The sequence below is a fragment of the Pagrus pagrus genome (assembly GCF_965226575.1).
Source record: "Pagrus pagrus genome assembly, chromosome: 9".
Lineage (NCBI taxonomy): Eukaryota > Metazoa > Chordata > Actinopteri > Spariformes > Sparidae > Pagrus > Pagrus pagrus.
Window position 1 is genome coordinate 21,255,500 of NC_140193.1, and position 10,912 is coordinate 21,266,411.

The 10,912-nt window shown below is 38.2% G+C and overlaps 1 protein-coding gene across 1 annotated transcript in view; it reads right to left on the reverse strand.

Moving 5' to 3' along the window:
• The window catches only part of LOC311262599 (cytoplasmic protein NCK2-like), a 40,632-nt gene extending 30,905 nt beyond the window's left edge, over nucleotides 1-9,727 (reverse strand). The window contains exon 1 of the mRNA XM_084362127.1: nucleotides 9,497-9,727. The gene's annotated coding sequence lies outside the window, so the exon portion shown is untranslated. The remainder of the gene's footprint in view (nucleotides 1-9,496) is intronic.
• Nucleotides 9,728-10,912: the final 1,185 nt, after the last annotated feature.

Consider the following 10,912-nt stretch of genomic DNA (forward strand, 5'->3'; position numbering starts at 1 on the left):
TAAAAGGGAGCATGTGGAGGGTTTGGGTTCAATAGTACTTTTGAGTTTGGAGAATAACGATCAAAACCTGGGACTACAATCTGAAACTGAAATGAGCAGCAGAGGATTTACAAATTTTAATTAAATATGTAAACATGTAACAAATTGAAATAACACATGTAGCTCACTTACTTTGTATAAAGTACTTTTCAATACTATAAGCCCCTTAGACTGGAGACACTGATTCAGAAATAGTACAGTTAAATTAAAATACTGAAATATGAATGAAAGTTGAATTCGGGAATTCTAACTCCTGAAGCTGATGCAACCTTGATAGAGCTGTTGACTGCAAAAACAGATGGTGCACTTATGGCTGTAGAGTGGTGCTGCTGAGCAATGTTTCTTTTTACTCACAAACTGTATTGGACAAGTACACCAACTTCAACTATATTCATCAGATAACACTCAAAGTTTTAATTTTGGCTTATAATCAAGTTATTTTCGGAATTAACGTTTATAAGATGCAGCTGATATAACTTGCTGCCAGATATTAAGTCATTTCATTTTGTGAAAGGGAGTGCCATGTAATTTTAGAAACAGCCACTGCACTAACAAATCGTACTGGATGGCAAGGGCTCCCGCACACTGGGGGTGGAACTGGGGTCATAGCTTGAAGCACCTACTTGCTATTCCTTATTGGTGAAGATCATTGCTGGGGGGCGAGAAGCACAGCTGGAAACACGAGTCACTGAGGACCACATCAAAGTTAATCGCGCATGGGTAATTAGGTATTCCAAATTGGGAGTAAACAAGGGTAAGTAAAAATAATTAGACTTCATTAAAATCAAGCAGAGTAGAATTTGGCTAAAGCAACAAGGCTGTTGTAGAAATCGAGATAAGGATAAATGTGTATGTGTATGTCTGCCTATCACAGTGTGTGGAACAATTCTTCATCGCTGATGAGGGCAGTCCCTGAACAAATGTGAGTCATAGTGTTTACTAGAGTGTTGATGCCTTTCGGAGCATCCACAGGAATGGTGAGAGGTTGTTAATGAGTCTGAACCTCACAGGGATCTGCGTAACGTAGGCTGTGATGCTCTGTGGGGAACTTGGAACGTGGATCATTCTGTGAAATACAGATAAGCAAAACCCTTGTGCTCCGGGTGAGATAACTCAGTGTTTGTCTGCATACTGCTGGTTTGTGAATCAGGACCGCCAGAGGGGAGAACGTCCACTTAATTAAATCAATTAGAGCATGAAGGGCCTGTTGAAGCCTCCACTGAAAACAACATGATGAAATAAACTCAAACGATAGCTTAACTCTTTTCACGAGTCACAGAAACTGCAAAGATGCATGAGCATCCTCTTTATTTCAACTTCAATGCATTGTTAGACAGTGCAAGCCATCTACAGAAGATCATTTGATTGTAAATAAATCAGGTAAATAAAGACTTGCTGGGCAGGTACATCAGGGGTACAGGTTATGTCTTCATCTGTTTTTTCTAATATTTTGGAGGGGGTACAACTAATTATTATTTTCATTTTTTTTTATCTGACAATATCTGATTTATCTAGGGGTGCACCTTAACAATCTTAACAAACAGGTCATCATCAATTTTCATCAAATAGTTTTCTTGTCCACCCAAATCGTTTACAGTGATATAATAATATCAATAAAGTTATCAATAATTCACCACATTCTGCATGTGTTTCACATTAAATGCATTGTAATGTGAAGTAACTGGCGGCAGAAGTTTAGACAATAATTTCTGCAGTTAACCAATATTACTCAGGATTTGCTCTGTATGTTTTTTGACAATGGATTTAGACATTTGCTGCACCTTTGGTCCAAATATCTGGAATCCATTTTATCAAGAGTTTAACAAAGCTTTATAAAGGAGAGCGGCTCAGGAAACAAGGCCTGATGTTACATATTGTATTACAAACAAAACAAAGCTGGAGCACTGTCATGAGTACTCAGTGTTAGCAGGTGCCAGTGCTGTGTATCAGAATCTGTATCTTAGGAGAAATAGTTCAATCGGTGCATTCTTATTATTTTGTTGATAAATTTGTTTGGGGATTTTTTAGCCAATAACCATCTCTAAGAACATAGTCTGTCACGTTGAAACTGCTTGCAAATCTTTCCGTCTAAGAAGTTGGAAACTTCTTTCAAATATTTGCTGTTTTTGCTTGTAAAATGAATCGACAGTCTAAACTGTTGATCAATTGATCTTCTCCTGATTTCTAATTTTCCTCAATCAGTGAGTTAATCATTTCAACTCTAATATTTTACAAGTGTGTGTGTCTGTGCCTGCATTGGCATGTAGAGGCACATAAGGTCCTGAACTTTTGTCCAAAGTTTACACTCTCCTGCTAAGAAGTGTTGAGTTTCATTCCTCGCTCGGTCTCTCTTCATGGCCTTAAGTGCCAATTTTCTGCTATGTAACATGAACCACATACACACTGAAGGAAAGCGTGGGGGAGTCGCTGACCCTTGATTAAGATTTAACGAGCAGTTCTCGGTCTGTTTGTGAGTTTATGGTCACATTTGTCTGTTGAGGTAGGAGGAGTCAAATTTACTAATCTAATCTCCACAGTGATCTCCCTGAAGACCTCAGGAGGTTTACAGTCCCCCGCACCCTTAAATCTCTTTTGCATCACTCCATTAAATAAGAAACACTACCAGCAATGGAGATGCACTGAAAACATAGCTCTCTGCAGAGATCTGTTGCCCTTTCTTTCTGCTTTTATAATAATATTCCACATTATTATGTTTCCTTAATCATCATGTTTCAAGTTCTTGGACTCCTTCACCTCTATGATTACCTTCAATGCCATCACAGGCCTGACATCATCATGCACCATCCACAGATTACAAAGTCCTCGGGTGTGGTTTATGGACCAAGTGAGTGTGAGGCTAAGATATTGTACCACCGCATTATAACCAGCTTTACTCACTCCGAGTGTCCTCCCGAACTCCTACTCCTTCATGCTTTCCCCCCCAGTGTCCCAGAGCAGGATTAGGCCCGATGCCCAGTGGTGACACAAGGACACTGGAGCCAACAGGCTGTTAGTTCAGTTGTTGGGCATGAATTAGGAACTCAAGCCGGGTGGTGGAGGAGGGACGTGATGACAGAGATGAAGGACAAGGAGGAGAGAATGGACAAACTAAAGGAACAAAAGAGGAACGTTCAGGGGAGACAGCTGAAACTCTAAACTGCTGATAAGAAGCAGAAAATATAGTTGTGACTAAACTCAGGTGTAAATTACAGACAAAAGAGACAGATGCTATATCACTGAGTAGACTATGGCCCGATACCATTTCCAATTTTTGCCCCTAACCCTCGTTTTACAGTTTCAAGATAGAAAAGCATAATAGCTTGTAATTCAATCATAACTTCATGCAATCAAGCAAGTCATCAAATAAAAAAGAAACACTGCTTCATTACCTGACCACTAGTGGTGCTTTATAGGCTAACATTAGCAACCCGTGCTCCTGCCCTTAACAGTCTGCACTGATACTAGAGGAGCAGTACAAAGTGTGGCAACCTCACTTTTTGAGCTAAATTTTAGGCATCATATGCCATCAAGGGGAGGAATACAACATTGAAATACGTCAAAATGCAGGACTGTCATGCACAAATCAGCAAGAACAATGTAAGAGTGGCTAGCTAGCTAGTTGTCTACAGAGACATCAGTAAACTAGAAGTGATTGTTTAATGCTTGTTGAAAAAGACTATCACAATGAAACAACAGAGTTCTCATAACCTCGATTTTAGGCATGCCTCTGAAAATGCACCATTTAGAGGGCCATGCAGCACCAACAATTCACTCTACACTTCTATCCCTACCTCTAGACATGAACGCAGGTGGTCACCATCTTTACTTTACCATGTTAGCATGGAACACAAGCACAAAGTGTAGCGGAGGCTGATGGAAATGTCGTAATTTTTTCAAAGTATTGGGCAAGTAAAAAATTTGACCCAATGACGGCATTAGAATAAATGCCAGTCGATGATTTAACCTTATGATGGCACTCAAAGAAAAGCCAAAGGATTGTTTTTGGGGCCTATCCACCACGTAGATGTTAAGATACTTTGCAGAATACTGCTGGTGGTGTTACAAGAAAAGTAATGGGGATCACCATAATCATTAGAATTCACCCTTGGGCACAATGAATATCTGTTCCAAATGTTATGGTAATCTATCAAACAGATGTCAACCTCACGATGGTGTTAGAGGAAAAGTCAGGGGATCACCAGATTCAACAGTATTCATCTACTGGGGACATGAATCTCTGTACAAAATTTCACAGCAATCCACCCATGGAGCCTCACGTTGTTTATAATCATAGCAATTAAGACACATTATTGTTGTGCTGCAGCAACATGGGGGAGGAAAATGATTGATAACACAGGAAGTTGCATATAAATTCTAAAGACAGAGTACTAATGACAAAAACTATTAGGCTATTTTGCTGAAAGGACACATACTGTTTAATGGTCACTGTGTGCCTTCTGCTCAATAGCACAAATCCTCTTTCTCTTCATAGTTCATGGGTCACAGAGAGAAGGTCTATTGTCATAACTGTATGTACTCTGAGTTTAATGGACGCCTATTCCCCAGATTACAGATAATTACAAGGACAATGGGATGACCTTTATCTCGCTACCAACATGATGCTCTTTGTGAGCGTGGCTCCACGTCTCCTGACCGGCCATCTGTGCCTGCACTTATTAATTCCTTCTCCTCTCCTAGAGAGATTAGGATTTCCTGAGGGAGGCAAATATTTCACTTTCCACAAAGCCAAAATACCAATTTTGACAGCGATCTGTATTCCCTGCATGGTTTTCCCTGCTGCACTGTGGCTTCCTGAAGCAATAATGGAGACGCTCAACGTGTAGGTTAACTTCAACTGTAAACCATTTCATCATATACACAGGAGAGGCAGATTGTCATAGATAAATAAAAAGTTGTGTTATTTTGTTTGGGCTGTCCAGATAGCAATGAAAAATATGCAGCTGAGAGCACAAACAGGATGAAGCGATACGACAGTGGACTAAAACTATGCTAAATCTAGAATGCCAGATTGTAATTAAGTGTTTTAAAGTGACATATAAATTAGAATTAGAATAATTTTCCTGGAGAGACTCCATTTATTATGGGTCATTAAATGTAAGAGGATGATGCAATCAACTTTAATAAGGCAGATATTTCACCCAGTCTTGAAATTACTATTCTAAATTATTTAATTACCAATTACATTATTAAAGTATGAATTTTTTATTTTTTAAATTATCAAAGACTGTTAAATGTATAATTATTATCACATATACTAGACTCATAGTACCTTTTGAATACAGTATTAAGACCAGTCATGTTCTAGTAAAAATACACCATCAAGTTCAGATTACACAAGATAGTTTGAAAGAAAAAAGGAACATATCCCTTGTTACAACATGGTCTCTTTCCATCAACTCCTACTCATAACAGTAGAGGAACAAAACGCTGTGTAGGCACCGTGTGATTTTAATCACTTACAGTGTGTGAAGAGGAGCAGAGTAATTAGTCTCAGCTCATAACTGCGCAATCAAATATAGAGGATGAGGAGGAAGGTGCTTATTATCTCGTCTGTGAAGGCGTGGCTCAAATGACAAGTCTGTGTGCTAAGCATTTGACTTAAGAAGCCAACCTAAGAAAGAGAAAACATTCAGTTTGCAATGCAAGTGATGTAACCCAAACAAAAACAAACCTCTCAACAAATGGGAAACAAACAGAAATGTGTATGAAATAGGGCTGCAACTACCAGTTATTGTCTTTGGCAATTAATATAATGATTATTTTCTTGAATAATTGATTAGTTGTTTGGTCGGAAATGTCAGTTTTGTCTACAACACACAGATTACTGTTTACTCTCATGGTGGAGTAACCAGAAACCAGAAAATATTCAATTCAAGAAGTTGGAATAAGAGGATTTGGATTTTTTTTTTTTCACCTTAAAAAATTACTCAAATAGTTTGTGGTTAATTTAAAAGCTGTGAACTAATAAACAAATAAAGTAACTGTTGCAGTTCAATTTGAAAAAATGCCCCTTTCAATTTTTTTCCTCAACTTTGTCAGGTAAAACCAGGCCTGCAAAACCACCTAATTCATCTTCCCATATATCAGTCAAACTGGTAAAAATGTTTCTGTAGTTTAAGCGCAAACACATCATAATAAGTAGACACGGCTGCCTTGAGTAACGACTCAACAAAGGACAGAGAAATCCTGTGTTTTCTTGATCAACTTTCTAAGACACTACATTCAATGCAGGAGAATCAGGAAGTATCATACGACTATATTTCATTTTCATGGAATGTGTTTCTATGTGGTTATCAGTCTACCAATAAAGTAATAAATACATCAAATGAATTGGAGCAATGAGAATGCCACTGCAAGTTAGATGTGGAAGTCAAGCATTACTACCTCTGTTTGTTCTTTTATCAGCCTGGATATGAAGTTAATCATTACATGTTCCCTGTTACAGTTACTCACACACACACACTAACTGTAGACAATGTAAATAATGGCAATACATTGACCATTGACCAGAGTGCTGTTTGCCACTTTGTCACTTTTCCACTATGTCTTCAAATACATATCATAAGCTGTACTTTAAACTCTGGTATTATAAAACTTGCTTGTGTTTATGGCTGGGATTTAACACCAACTTCCTGGAGGTTAACAGCTTTCATTTCTGTGAGGCGGACTCTACAGTCGAGTCTAAACAATCTCATTTGGACCAGGGGCACAGGTTCATCCTGCTAGCCTTCACATTACACTTTAACTTGAAGTGCTGCAACTAAAGATTACTTTTACTATTAATTCATCGGTCATTCACTTTCTCAGTAATAGTTTGGTCTGTAAAATATCAGAAAATAATTTTAAAATGTCCATCATAAATTCTATAGCCAAAAGTGATGTTTTAAAATGTCCTAATGTGTCCAACCAAAGTATTCAATTTAGCATGCAGTGATCGAGAAGCAATAAATTCTTACAGTGGAAATGCTGGGACCAGAGTATATTTATTTTTATACATGGAAAACATGTAGATGATACCAATTAAACAATGATTCGTTGTGCCTTTCAACTTCAATCATCTGAGGGGTTTTCACATAAGCTGTACTTCTAGGAGTCGACGCAGCCTGACAGAGAGTTTTGTTTTTGTAAGAAGTGTTGCCTGAATGACTAAATCCTTTTTACTTGTCTAATTTCACTTCAACAACAAGGAAATGATTCATGCTTTCATGTGTATTTGGCTTCCAGGATTCTTAATATTTACAAGCAGCAGCCTAACTAGTAAATGGATGACAGCTCAACTTACATGAGACTTGAAGCGTATTGTGCCGAGTCTTGACCTCTTGACAAATACCTTACATAAGGTGAAACCCTATTGTCAAGCTAAATAAATACAGTGCAACAGCAGAGGTGCACTTACCCATTATTTCTATTACTGATTAGTCTACTGATGACTTTCTCAATCAATCTGGTAATTGTTTGGTTACTAAAATGTAAAAAAACTAAATAAATAAATAGCCAGCACGTGTTTTTATCTGACTAACACTGAACAACCCACAGATACCCAGCTTACTATCATAGAGGACAAAGGAAACCAGCAAACTCCCATTTTTAAGAGCTGGAACGAGATAATTGCTTTGAATTTTTGCTTAAAAATGACACCAACAATAACCGACAGTCTTAAACGTTGCTGATTAATTTCCCGCCAACTAATGAGGGTTTCACTGAACAGGTCTCAACATCAAATCTACTTTATCAGACAGTGGGAGAAAAATTTACTGATATGTTTTGATTAAGCAAAAGTAGCAATACAGTAAAAAGAGTCAAAATAATCTGTCCAGCATTCAGACGTGTACCTAAAATTGGAATTGGGCAATATGACAGTAAACAGAAAATAGGGCTGAGCAATTAATCAAAATATGGAAAAGAGCAATATCCAAAGTACAGAAGTGTGCACTTTCTTTGATTAAGGCAAAATTTATTACATGCGACATCATCATTATTTTCATAGTTTTGCCAGCGAAAATGAAGAGATGAGAGTGACAAGAAAACAAGGAGGAATCTCAAATTGTAAAAACAGAGCAGTAAGGCTTAAGTTTGAATTTTTACATTTGTTTTTAGCTCAAGTGTTGTCTCATGTGAGGCAGTTGCTTGTGTTTGTATAAGTACGGGACAAAAATAATCAAATTGGATTATGTATGGTACAGTGTGGTTTGTTAATTAAACCATTTTTTAATTAAGTTTACTGAACAATAACTGTATTGTGATACATACAGTACCATAATATAAAAAATATGCACAGTGATAGAGGATTTTGGTTTAGCTTTTAGATGAACATGGAGGGGTAAAAGTACAATAATCCCCTCAGAAATATAGTGAAGTAGTTTTACTCTGTTTTCAGTACTATTCTGTGTCACATTTTATTTACCTCACGCGTTCTTCACTGTTGATGCAAGATAGGAAGTTTCTGTAATACAGGCCCAGCAGTCTATCACTGCACCTGCCTTCCACATACCTGTCATTGCTGAGCGAACCTTGTCCTACACACTGTTTTACTATTGTGTCCTTAACAGAGGGTGTGTCTGCAGAATAGGTGTGCCATGAAAGTACATCTGCTGCCTGCGTCTTAAAGTAACCTGAAGCACTACATTGCCTGAGACAAAAACACACACAAAAAAACACTTTTCTCCTCATCTCTTCCATAAATAAGTATAAATTCATGGACAAAAACTTCTCCAGACAAGAAGGAGAGACAATGCAGCCCACCATCTATTGGGGTTGGTGTGAGGGATACACGCTGCAGTTACCATGAAGAGCCACTAGAAACATTGACAAGCTCGGCATGTGCCACCAGTCGCCAATCTATGGTGTTCTGGCAAATGTGGTTCATTGTGTAAGCTATTAGGTTTTTAACAGCAGCTCTGACACAGGACACGCACTCTGCTATGAAACAAATGACTAAATGTGTTTTTAAACCAAGTAAAGAAAGCAGAGAGATGAAGGAAACAAGTCAAACAGAACAGATGTTTTGGAGAGCAGAGGTGTCTACAGACCTGCTGTAGTAGCCTTCGCTTACAGGCCTTTTTAAAGAAGTGGCCCAGTGTAAATAATGCGAAATTGTAAAGTGGATAAATTAAAACTCCCTTTTTTAGTTGTGAGGGTGAAAAATGAACCCACACAGAGTGTTTTATTTAATGCTAACCGGGACAAATGCGAGGCTTCACCGAGGCTCTAGCACAGTGTCTAGTTAAAGCACAGCTGAGTGGACAAAGAGCCAGCGTCTAATATACAAAGTGACACGAGCCAGATGCAATTTTTGTCCCAACTTTTACGACAGTTTGGCCGAAAATTTCCGCGTGGAAATAAAACAAAAAGAGACCTCAACACAGCGCCTGAGTGGAGCAAAGTAGCCCGTCAAACTGCACCAACTTACACAGTTCATTTGCGGCTCCAAGCTTACCTTAGTGTTCACTCCAGTGAGAATGGGCAAGCGGCGACACTCAGCACGCAAGAAAGAGCTCCCCCGTACCGAACAGTAAGTAACTAAGCCCGCGGAAAAGCGACAAAAATGACGCTTAAATCCACATATCCTTGGGTTTAACTATTTTTCTTTCCTTTAAAACACGGGCTGACCATGTACTGCTCGACCTATCCTCGCTTTATTTTTCTGTCGCAGGCTGACTGACTCCACATCGATCACTCCTATCAAGCTAGCTAGTCCGGCTCAACAACCGACTTCCGCTATCAGTTTTCAAAATAAAACGGCTTTTTGGTGGCAGCAGGCTGTAGCTCTTTACTATCTTATACAAAAGGTGTCACTGGTGTCACTTGTGTAAGTACAATAGGCCCACACGTTATGCAGATAAAATACAAACACAACAACAATATAACAAAGTGCTTTACAAAGGAAAAGCAAACTCAAAGTAAATCTGAACCACAATCAAATACACAAATAAAGAAGTGCATGATGAAACTGAAAAAAATAAAACACATGGTGGAATTAGAAAAATAAGACTTTCGGTTGTTAGTTTGTGATGTAAAAGACATGACTCATTCTGCAAGAGCTGCCCCTTAAAATTATTTCATTACTTATTATATTGCTAGAGTATTATTACAGATGCATTCAAGAATAAACAGTATTTCACTGTTGCAGCTCAGAGCTAATTTGACTATTTCAAATATTAGTTAAGAGCGCTTTTACAAATATTTGAATCTAGAAAAAAGAAACGCACGTATAGATAATCAGTCTCACAATTACATACATAACAATACAGATATATAATATGAAAAGGGCCCTTTGTTGTGCTTTCCACAAAGAATGGGACCATTCAATTTCACATAAAAGCTGTAATGACTGTAAATGTCTTAACCTCTCACTTAACTTCTATTATTCTGTAATAATTATTATTATTGTAATATTGTATATTTATATTTATTTTGTATTGTATATTTTCCTTCAATATTTTAACCTTCTTCCTTTTAACCTTCTCATTAAGTCCCCTCTAGAATTAATTTAGTTGAGGAGAAAAGAAACCTTAATTGTGGAGGAACATCATCTGATTTCCGGTGAAACCCTGCTCTCTTCTCTCAGCTTGATCGCTGGTCCCGTTGGTGACGTCACCAGTGCCGGGACCAGTGTAGGACAACGCCAGAGGAAAAGGGACTAACTCTGGGGGACTATGTCGCCCCTTGCCGATGACAATGGGATGTTTGCTGCTTTCTGTGTTCATTTTAATGAAAGAGATTTTTATCAGGAGTCTGGTGAACTCTTAAAGGTCACCCCGCCTCAGCAGCGTCTACCCATTCATGATTTCAACAGTGCTTAATACAGTGACACAACAAGTTCATTTACTGGCCACTGCCTCCGCAGTTTGTT